The sequence below is a fragment of the Phoenix dactylifera genome, unplaced genomic scaffold (assembly GCF_009389715.1).
Source record: "Phoenix dactylifera cultivar Barhee BC4 unplaced genomic scaffold, palm_55x_up_171113_PBpolish2nd_filt_p 000993F, whole genome shotgun sequence".
NCBI lineage: Eukaryota > Viridiplantae > Streptophyta > Magnoliopsida > Arecales > Arecaceae > Phoenix > Phoenix dactylifera.
In genome coordinates, this window is record NW_024068348.1 from 36,483 (window position 1) to 47,320 (window position 10,838).

A 10,838-nucleotide genomic window follows, 5' to 3' on the forward strand; every position below is an offset into this window, starting at 1 on the left:
AAGAGTCCATGGAGCACAAGCATTCTGTGTGAGCCTCTCAATTATTATGTCTTTGCATACATCTTGTAGACCGGGAGTGATTGAGCAATGTGTCATGTTTGTTTTCAAGTAGTGTCAACAAATTAAACTATTGAAAACTTCATTATATAAACACTTTTGAAGTTGTATAATTAAGTGAACTAGACTATAATAAAGTGAATTAGGAAAAGCAACCTAGGCTCAATTTTCCTTGAAATTGACACTTTAAGAGCTGCGACACGGTCCAGGGACTCTAGGATGGATGACTTGCATTTCCTACCAAATGTCTATTTATTATGTGCCCATTGGACCAACCATGTCTTATAGAATACCTTTTGCTACCTTGAGATAATTCCAAACTAACACTCTATTGTCATAGTTAATCTTAATATGATATTAGAAAATCATGAAGTTGCCTGCCTTCTTTAATTTAGTGCTTCTATTAAACTCTAGATATGAAATAATCTGTTGTCATGAGCTTCTCCTAAAATATTAAAGGCCCTTATTGGATACATTTGATGGGTACAACTCTTTGGTGTTTCCTTATTTGCAAAAGTTAAAATATCTGTGACTTTGAGATTTTTCTTGATTAACCTCATCTGGATGGTTAACTTTCCTAGTCATCATTAGATCTAGTGGTCTTTTTTTTAGTTTTATGTGATGTGACTTTATTTAATTTTTGATTTAACAAGGAAATTCTTATTTACGACTTGCTATCATCTCAGATTCAATGAGATATTTTCACCATGTTTGGACACAAATGGGTTTGTTTTACCCAATATCCAATCCCAATCCTGTGCCAGTATGACTATTGAACCAAGTTAGATGAAGTGATGGGTCTGTTTGTGTCTAAATTTAGACCCCACTTTTATTGTCCTACTTTTTTTTGGACATGTACACAACCTGACTGAAACTTGAATACTTGTGGAACAAAATGGCTTAGGTAGCTCCCAGAACCTACTCAAATGGACCCAACTTGAACCCTCCCTTATATTATATATATATATATATATATATATATATATATATATATATATATATATATATATATATATATATATATATATATATATATATATATATATATCCAAATGCCCCACAATAATTAATTAACCTTTTCCACCAAATCTTCAGTTATTTGTTTTCATAAATATGTCAACTAGACTCAGACGAGTACTGACTTTGGGAACTCCATTATCACAAACTCTTTGCCTTCACAAAGTTTCTTTCTAGCTGAACCCATCCTTAACCTTTGTGCTTCTATGAGTCCTTTGCCACCTGTGAACTGTCTAATTTCCAAATAAAATTAAGAGGGCGAATATACCAATGCCATACCATGTGGAAATGATGAAGGATTCCAAGTTTTTCATAGGTCCAAGGAAATTGGAATATACTGGTTAGAGCATGCACTGAGGCTGAAATAGCTAAGAAAACAGCCATGGAGTATAGCTTGTGCTGATACATTGAAGCAAAACATTACTATAAATTGAGATCCCTGTCAACACTTCACTGAAGGCACATTAATAAGCAACATGTTATCTGTGTTTTAGATGATCAATGGGCGACATCTTTTCAAACAGCAACATGTCTAAATTATGGTTAACAGATTTAACCTAGGGCTCTAAGCCCAATTTAGGTACCTTAATCAGATAAATATACTCATGCATTCTGATCAGTATGCTCTTAATAAAGAATCAATCGTGAAGATATGGTCTTAGATAAGCCTCTCATAACTAATTTTCCAAATTCTCTACTACGCTACTTGAGGTTGGTTTCACTCAATCAGTTGCCAATTATTTACTCTTTACCCTCAAATCTAATGGCAACATCACCCTTAAATCCCTTAATCATACCTTCATCGGGGGTTAATCCTTGGGGCATGGTCCAATGCTAAAACCTATAAAATGAAAAACCCCATATTATGTTAGTGTGGACCAACTTTGGATCGACTTAGATACCTTTCAGGTACCTAAAATAAAGAGTTCCATATATGATCTATATCTTGGTAAGAATGAGCAGCCGTTTATGCTAACAAGATAGTTTTAAATGATTCGATTTTAAAAACTGTAACAATGATACTATCCCCAAGCCAAAAAAAGCTAAGAGTCAGACCGAGTTTTGAGGAACTCGACAAGTCAACCACGTTAACTAATCCTACAAAAGCCATCTTCTACTCAGTTGACTCAAAACTTACCAAGGAGAGTTGACTCGGGAGAGATGAGTTTTTTTAACTATGAAGAAGACAAAATAGACAAACTAAAACTAAAATATTATTTGAAAGTTACACTTGAACTTTCATTTCATTTTTCTTCCATTTGGAGACAGGATTGAGGCAGTATATTTTATTCGTGGATAAGTTTTTTAAACGATAAAAATGCAGGGAATGGAAACAAGTAATTTAGCCATGAGCTGTAGGCGACGTGCTTGTTAGATTAGATCAGGCTCTCAGCTTTACAACAACAAAAGAACTAACAATAAAAACAAAGAGAAAATTATACATTTTTTGGCCTCCGAGAATTCCAGCTCTTTTCATCTGGTCTCTATGCTTGGATGATAGCATTGAAAGTATAAACAACACCAACTGATTAACCCCCTTTCCTACTAATAAAAAGGAGGTCTATCTTTCATCATTCCTTGCCAAATCTACAGGACAAATCCAACCCATCAAAATGGCCTTTTTAGTCTCTTACCCTCTCTCTCACGTCTCCCTCCGCTCCCCTCCAAGATAACGGCTCTCCAAACCACCTCCAACGTTCACATTGATGACAACCCGACCAGTCCTCGACAAAGAACGCATCATCAAACCGCCATCACGTGATTCCTATCCGGTTCGACCGGTCGCACCCGGTTCGAACCCGGTCAATCCCCACCCCCTCCCCTCATCGTTAGCCGCGCCGCAACGGCCCCTCCCCTCGCCACGTGTCACGCACTCTCAGAATCCGATGCCCCTCCGACCAACACTACGGAGCCCAATAAACGTACCAAACGAAGCTTCACGCCATATGGCATGAGGACATTGGCTCAGTTCACGGCAGGGTTGACGGAGAGAACCGTTGTAACACGTCATAATGAACCAATATGGTACGTGAATTGGCCCGTGAAGCAGTTTTCTTCCTTCCCCAGTACAGTGCCATCGCTCCTGTCCTCGACATGCCCCCTTCCATTCCCTTCTTTATTTATTCGTGCGAATGAATAGCCGTTGATTGAGAAAAAGAGAAGGCGTGAGCTCTCTAACCGTAGCGTTTCGGTCGGCACGCAATGGCGCCTCGGCCGGCACCCTTGCTGCTGCTGATAACGCTCCTGGCGACGTCGTTCCGGCCCGCCGCCGCCTCCGGGCACGACTACTCCGATGCCCTCCGGAAGAGCATCCTCTTCTTCGAGGGCCAGCGCTCCGGCAAGCTTCCCTCCGACCAGCGCCTCTCCTGGCGGCGCGACTCCGCCCTCCACGACGGCGCCGCCGCCAGGGTAAGAATCGCACGATCTCCCAATGGACGGCTGGAATGTGATACAAACCCTCTCCTCTCCCAGGAACATTCGCTCTGCGTGGCTTTTATTCTGCCTGTTAGAATGTCATTCGGCTCGTTTTAACGTTGTCGGCGGTGCGGTGACCGCAGGTGGACTTAACAGGCGGGTACTACGACGCGGGGGACAACGTCAAGTTCGGCTTCCCGATGGCCTTCACGGCGACGCTGATGGCGTGGAGCATAATAGACTTCGGCAAGAACATGGGGCCCCAGATGACGGAGGCCGTCAAGGCCGTCAAGTGGGCGACGGACTACCTCCTGAAGGCGACGGCCGTCCCCAACGTCGTCTACGTCCAGGTGGGCGACGCCTTCCGCGACCACTCCTGCTGGGAGCGGCCCGAGGACATGGACACCCCCCGGACCGTCTACAAGGTCGACCAGGCGCACCCCGGCTCCGACGTCGCCGGCGAGACCGCCGCCGCCCTCGCCGCCGCGTCCATCGTCTTCCGCGACCGCGACCCCCCTACTCCCGCCGCCTCCTCGACCGCGCCGTCTCCGTACGTCCATCAACCTGAACCAGGTTCGATGATCTCTTCTCCATTACGTATATACTTCTGATCAGGAGTCCACATCGTTGATAGGTGTTCGAGTTTGCGGACAAGCACAGGGGAGCGTACAGTAGCAGCCTACACGACGCGGTGTGCCCCTTCTACTGCGACTTCGATGGATACGAGGTGAGCTCTGATTTTCCTCCAACTCGTTCAATCTGGGCCGTTGGATCATAGATTAATGGAGTATGATGGTGGGGGAGGGAGGTACAGGACGAGTTGCTATGGGGGGCGGCGTGGCTCCACAAGGCGTCGCTGAAGCGGGTGTACCGAGAGTACATTAAGAGGAACGAGGTGGTGCTGCGCGCCGGAGACACCATTAACGAGTTCGGCTGTGATAACAAGCACGCCGGTATCAATGTCCTAATCTCCAAGGTAATTATTAACTGCGTTGACCATCGGTCAGCGGTTCCTTCACCCCTTAAAATTAAAATGATTTAAAATGTAATGCTGGTACCGCTGATCACTGTGCCTCGCTGGGCGTTTTGACCGTTGCCCGCTTAGCACTTTTTCGTTAAAATGGCAGGAATGCTCTCCTTTATTTTCTTTTATTACGACTAAGGACAAGAGCTGGGGCGCTCGTTGTAGTTATTTTCTATGCGGTTTTAGCTTATTTATTTATTTATATATATTTTTTTTACATGAACCCTACTAAATATCAAATTTTACATGGATATTCTTTTAAAATTAATATTTATATATATACCCCTTGTAAAATACTTATTTTGCTATTCTATTTTTTTATCCTTATTTTTGCATATGTACACTATCTAACGCCGTAAAAAATTAACGATTTTAAATTAAAATGATTAAAATATTTTTAATGGATGAATGTGCAAAAAGAAATATTTATAAGACGATGAAAGACAAAAAAAGTAATTTTAAAATTTTATTTTATTTTTAATTAAAATAAATATGATTTTTATTAATGATATAAACGAATCGTTATATTAGGGACATTTGTGCAAAAATAGTATTTTATAAAAAATTTTTTAAAAAATATCTATATAAATTTAAATTTTTAAAAGGATATTTATGTTCTTTTTTTTGTGCAGCAAGTTTTGATGGGGAAGGATGATTACTTGCACTCGTTCAAGCTGAATGCGGATAGTTTTATCTGCTCCCTCCTCCCGGGAGTTTCTGGCCACCCTCAAATCGAGTATTCCCCAGGTTTATCTCGTTTTTATCCTCTCTTTCCAAATACCTTTCATCAATATCCTTATACTTAATTTTTTTTTTTTCCTTAAACAAAAAACTTTAAGGGGGCCTGCTGTTTAAGACGGGTGGGAGCAACATGCAACATGTAACTTCCCTCTCCTTCCTTCTCCTGGCTTATTCTAATTATCTCAGCCATGCCAATGGCCGTGTGACATGTGGCACCCAGTCTGCCACGCCAGACCAGCTGAAGCGAGTGGCCAAGCGCCAGGTGGGATTTATTAACGCTTTTTTTTAATTTTTTTTTATATTCTTGCGTAATTATAAAATTAAATATAAATATGTACACAGGTGGATTATATTTTGGGGGATAATCCATTGGGGATGTCGTACATGGTGGGGTACGGCGGGAAGTACCCGCGGCGGATCCACCACCGGGCGAGCTCGCTGCCGTCGGTGAGGGCCCACCCGGGGAAGATCGGGTGCAAGGCCGGGACGAAATACTACCTGAGCTCCGCGCCGAACCCGAACGAGCTGGTGGGGGCGGTGGTGGGGGGTCCCACCAACGCCTCCGACGCCTTCCCGGACTCCCGGCCGGTCTTCCAGCAGTCGGAGCCCACCACCTACATCAACGCCCCCCTCCTCGGCCTCCTCGCCTACTTCTCCGCCCACCCCACCACCATCCTCTCCGATGACTAGATAGATCGAGGACAATACCTTTCTTAATTTGGTTGGCTGGCGTGTATATATATATATATATATATATATATATATATATATATATATATATATATATATATATATATATATATAGCATTGACAAGGGAGAGCAGGAAAGCTGTGGACTATCTTGTGGGTGCTTTCATTGTTATTTGTTGTAGCTTTCTCTATCTCTGTTTTTTTTTTTTTTAAGGTGATTCGTTTATTGAAACTTGTTGTATGATTTTGACCAAAAAAAACAAAAAAAACTTGTTGTATGATCTCGTTCATCAATTTGTAAGAAAATATAAAATATATATAATTTTTTTAAAAAAGTTGTGATTTCAAAGGTCTTAAGATCGAATCCATCCTATCTTCTACTCTTTAACCCAATTATTAGAACTTTCACATGTTCGGCTCATCTATTAAAGAAAAGTTTGGCCTATATATGAAGAAGAGTGTAAAAAAATATAAAATATATTAATAAATCTATCTTATTCTATCAGCTTAAATTTTTAGAAAAAGTGGGGATTTCAACATAGTTTATGATCAATTTTTTTTAATGTTTTCAAATGTGTTTTTTATAAACTTCTTAATTGACAGTGCTGATGATTGCCAAATAGGTGTGAAAAAGGCGTCTCCAGCGGGAATGAGGGAGCCACCGTGATTCCTCCTGGGAGACAATGCTACAAGGTGGTTGCCACAGAGGCACAATGTCGTTGCAAAAAAAAAAAAAAAAGGGTCTTTATCAATATAAAAATATGCCGCTGAAAAAAAAAACCCTAATACCTTCAATTGTATTTTCATCAAATACTGGCGTCAACGCTTTCATATACACTGATAAAAATATATATTTTTAACAGTATTTTTATTTGATATTTACCGGTATTTTTGAAATGCCACAAAAAAAAAAGTCACATGAAGGAATAGTAAAAGAAAATGTACCAAATAGCGGCACATGTAAATGCTGGTAAAAGTTAATTAGTAGCATTCTAAATTATGAAACATTATTAAACAGCGATTTTTTACGAATGCCGCCAGAAGTCTCTTTCCGGCAGTATTTTTTAATATTTACGAATATTACTAAAATGCCGCACATTTTTTTTAACAAAAAAATGTTATAAAAAAGAAAAATAAAGGGATGTAATAAATAGCGATGCTTCAAAATGCCGTTGCCAATTAATTAGTGGCGTTGCCGAGTACCGGTAAACGAACGTAGATGATGACACATCCTGAAATAAAAAATTATGAAATTGAAAGTGCAACTAAAACCATCCATATAAAATAATAATTATCTTAATGATGCTTTTTTGAAACATCAATAGCATCCCACAAAATCAAATTGAAATTATAAATTGTATTGTTAATGCAAAAGTACGAACACTCCAAAAAATTAAACCAAAAGCACTTGTTACAATTTGTTAGAAACTGTGGATAGAAACATGAAAAAGAAAAACTGAAGTTTTTATATGGATGGCGCCGCGTGCAAAATAAAATTAAATCAAGTTTTTATATCATAATTATATAAATTTGTATACAAAAATAATAATATAATTTATAAAGTGTATTATATTAATAAGTTTATTAGAAAAATTGAAGGCAATATAATGTATGCTCCTACGGCATCTCCAATTCTTCTATAATACCTATCAAATCTTATAAGAGGCTTATTATCCATTTTTACTTTCTTAATATATATCTCTCAAAATTGAGAGTTGGGTCCTTACAAGAGTTTCTAGTGAGATGAGGTATTTTGGAACTAAATTTACAACTATCATGAATCAAATTGTTGAGATCCTATTCTTTGTATAATTAAGATATTTTCTTTACCCTTTTTTCAAACAATCTGAACAGAATTCCTGTTCGGATTTAATAAACTGTGTTGTTCCATTGCAAATTAACTGGGCCATGCCAGTGTAGATTGTGCTGTGCCATGCCATTGCACTCCTATTCCTATTATCACCACAGGAAGTACATTAAAATCTCAATCTGTAGCTCTATGATATCATATATTTCATTGGTAGCTAAGCACTCATTTGTGTTGAGGTTAGAGTAACGACAAGTGGATTCTATTTTATTTACTAAATTGAAACAAATTGTGGCTGACCAAACACAAATGCAAGCATGGAAGCCATCTTGTAATAGATAGCAACAGACAATAACTCAAAATATTTCTCAACAGAAGCAGGATATAATAAGTCATCTGGGCATATGGTTGCTCATCGAAATCTGCCCTTAGGCACAGAGTAAAAGTTTTGTTCAGTAGACCTATTCTGGAGTAGTCTAATATGGTGTAAAGAAACCATTGAAACAAGTAGGGGATTTTGCAGTCCCCCTAACAGATCTTGTTCTGTTGACTCCACACACTATCAAACTGGGAACTAAGAATTATATCTACTTTCTTATGTAACACAACATATATCTAAATCTGCACAGGTTTTCAACCTCGTTACCAGGGCTATTTCCATTCATTTGGAGCCATTAGTGGGTGCCTTGGGTGACATTAGTAACACATACAAAGAATAAAAAACGAACTGCTATAAAAGATTCTCTTTAACATGTAATAGTTCAGGAAAAGGCAAAAAGAAATTAAGTAGTAAATTAAATGGAGCAGGCCATGATCAACTTGCCTCATTCCAAGTTTTTTTCTGGTGCAAGCCGTCCATAAACAGGAGCGTTTTGATTCACAAAGGAAGATGCATTTGAAATTGCAACGGCCTTGGGCTGCAAATTTAGTATCTAAGTTAGTCCTGTACTTGTGAGGACCCGTGAAGGCATGTGCTTAGTCCCACATCGGTTATTTGCTGGATAGATATTAGGTATTTATACAGGATCAAATAACCTAAATAATACCTTTCGGCTAGCCATTTTGGGTGATGTCCTAGATTGTTATAAATGATATCAGAGCGGACCCGGCTCATAACCTATGTGGGCTACAAAACATTGCAGCACAGATCCATTGAGACTGACCACGAGTCGATCGTGGTGTTTGTGATTAGATTTAAATAGATTTGAACCTTTAGCCTGACGAGGACCTCAGGAGTTAAACGAGGAAAGTATGTAAGGACCCGTGAGGGCGTGTGTTTAGTCCCACATCGGTTATTCATTAGGTAGATCTTACTTATATAGGATTAAAAAACCCAAATAATATTTTTCGGCTAACCATTTTGGATGAGGTCCTGGGGTGTTACAGTACTAGCGGTGACCACAGTAATCACATGATTGGGATGTACACTAAAATTTCAAAGACAAGTTGTATATAAGAGAAGATAACAAATAAATAGATTTGTTTCACTTGTAGCTTGTTGCACCCTAAGTTAAAACGAGGTAAGATCCACCGGGCCTTTATTGCATGGCTAGAGGATTACAGTGGGGAAAAAAGGCTACCAAAGAGGGATTGGCACCTAACAAAAGTAGGGAACACCAGTGCAAATACAACTTTGGTGTGTAACCGGTATAGAGACAAGTAACCAGGGAGGAAGAAATCAGAGTAAGAAGTAACCAGCTGAAGAAAAACAACTTTGGGCCTCTTCCATGGAGAACGCTTGATGTGGAAAGTGGGAAATTGACCCTGAGGAAAATCTGCAAAGTCTTCATAATGAACAGAGAGATTCTGCAACCTGGTTTAGAATAGGTTTTAGAAACAGAAATTTGGAAAACCGACCCACACCCACCTGTCTACAAAGTCAGTCGAACCATGCAACCAAGGCACAGAGAAAGGCTAGTAAAGAGAAAAACTCAGCTTTTCTAGCAACACAGAACCTGACGTGGTAAAGCAGCCCCGGCAGACCAAAAAGTACCAAAGTATGTCTGCAGGAAGAAGTAATACACTCACCCCAAACAATAACCAGCTGAAAACCAAAGTATACCTGATATGATCAGTAGCCTTGCATGCTTGTATGGTCCGCCATGCAGGTGTGCATCATCTGCGTCTGTTACTTCCTGGGTTCGGGGCTAGACATAAGGCGTGCCACAGTTGTAATCATGTGTGAGAAAGAAATGGAGGCACTCTCTTGATTTTGTGCCACACTTTTGCATGCTCGATAAGAAGCTTGCTGCTACAAAGATTGGACCAGTCATTGAAAAGCGGAAGAGCTGAGAATTTCAATGGATGTTGCTCTCTCTCCTATTACCATTCTCAGCAGGACTAGTAGATGAACTGAGACATATAAAAAACAATGCATAACCCTTCTCATTTACTAAACATAAGATAACATATTTATCAAGGTTCGCTTATTCTACATGATTGCTAGATTAATTCCAAACCTATTTAATCGAAAGGATAATAAATATTGAGCGAGTTACTTAAATTGTGCAGGGGAGAACACTCTAATCCAACCATCAGGAATTGGATTGGGACATCGAAGCACCACTTTCATCCATTCAGTATCTTCTCCCTGCATTCCACATTTGTAGCCAAAGTCGATGAATTCAGCTGAAATCCATATAAACTAGACAAGAGAAAGAACTAAGAACTTCAAGAGAAAAACTAAGAACATCGAAAGAAACTAACAAAGGAATCAGCGAAGTTCCTAGATGGCTAGTGCTGCTACGTTTCCCCCCCAGAACGTCCGCCCCTCACGTATGTTGCCTCGTCAAGCGCCCGCGACGCTTGGTGGATCGCGATCTTCGACAGCTTCTGGGCTATGGGGACATGCTGTCAGCCGCCTCCACCGCCGGTCGTGCCGGAGTCGATGAGGACTAGCGAGAAGACCAAGAACTTCATCCAGTTCCCTTCCCAAAACCAGAGCCCCAAGGAAGCATTCGAGCTACCGAACGACCTCCATTCTAATAGAGCTTCATCCAATTGCTCATCATGCGAGACCCGTGCGGGCGCTTAGTCCCACATCGGTTATTCGCTGAATAGATCTTGGGTACTTATACAGAATTAAGG

General features: G+C 40.1%; 1 pseudogene; it reads left to right on the forward strand.

Moving 5' to 3' along the window:
- The first annotated feature begins 2,939 nt into the window (after positions 1-2,939).
- LOC103721124 lies at positions 2,940-5,998 on the forward strand (annotated as a pseudogene).
- The last annotated feature ends 4,840 nt before the right edge of the window (positions 5,999-10,838 follow it).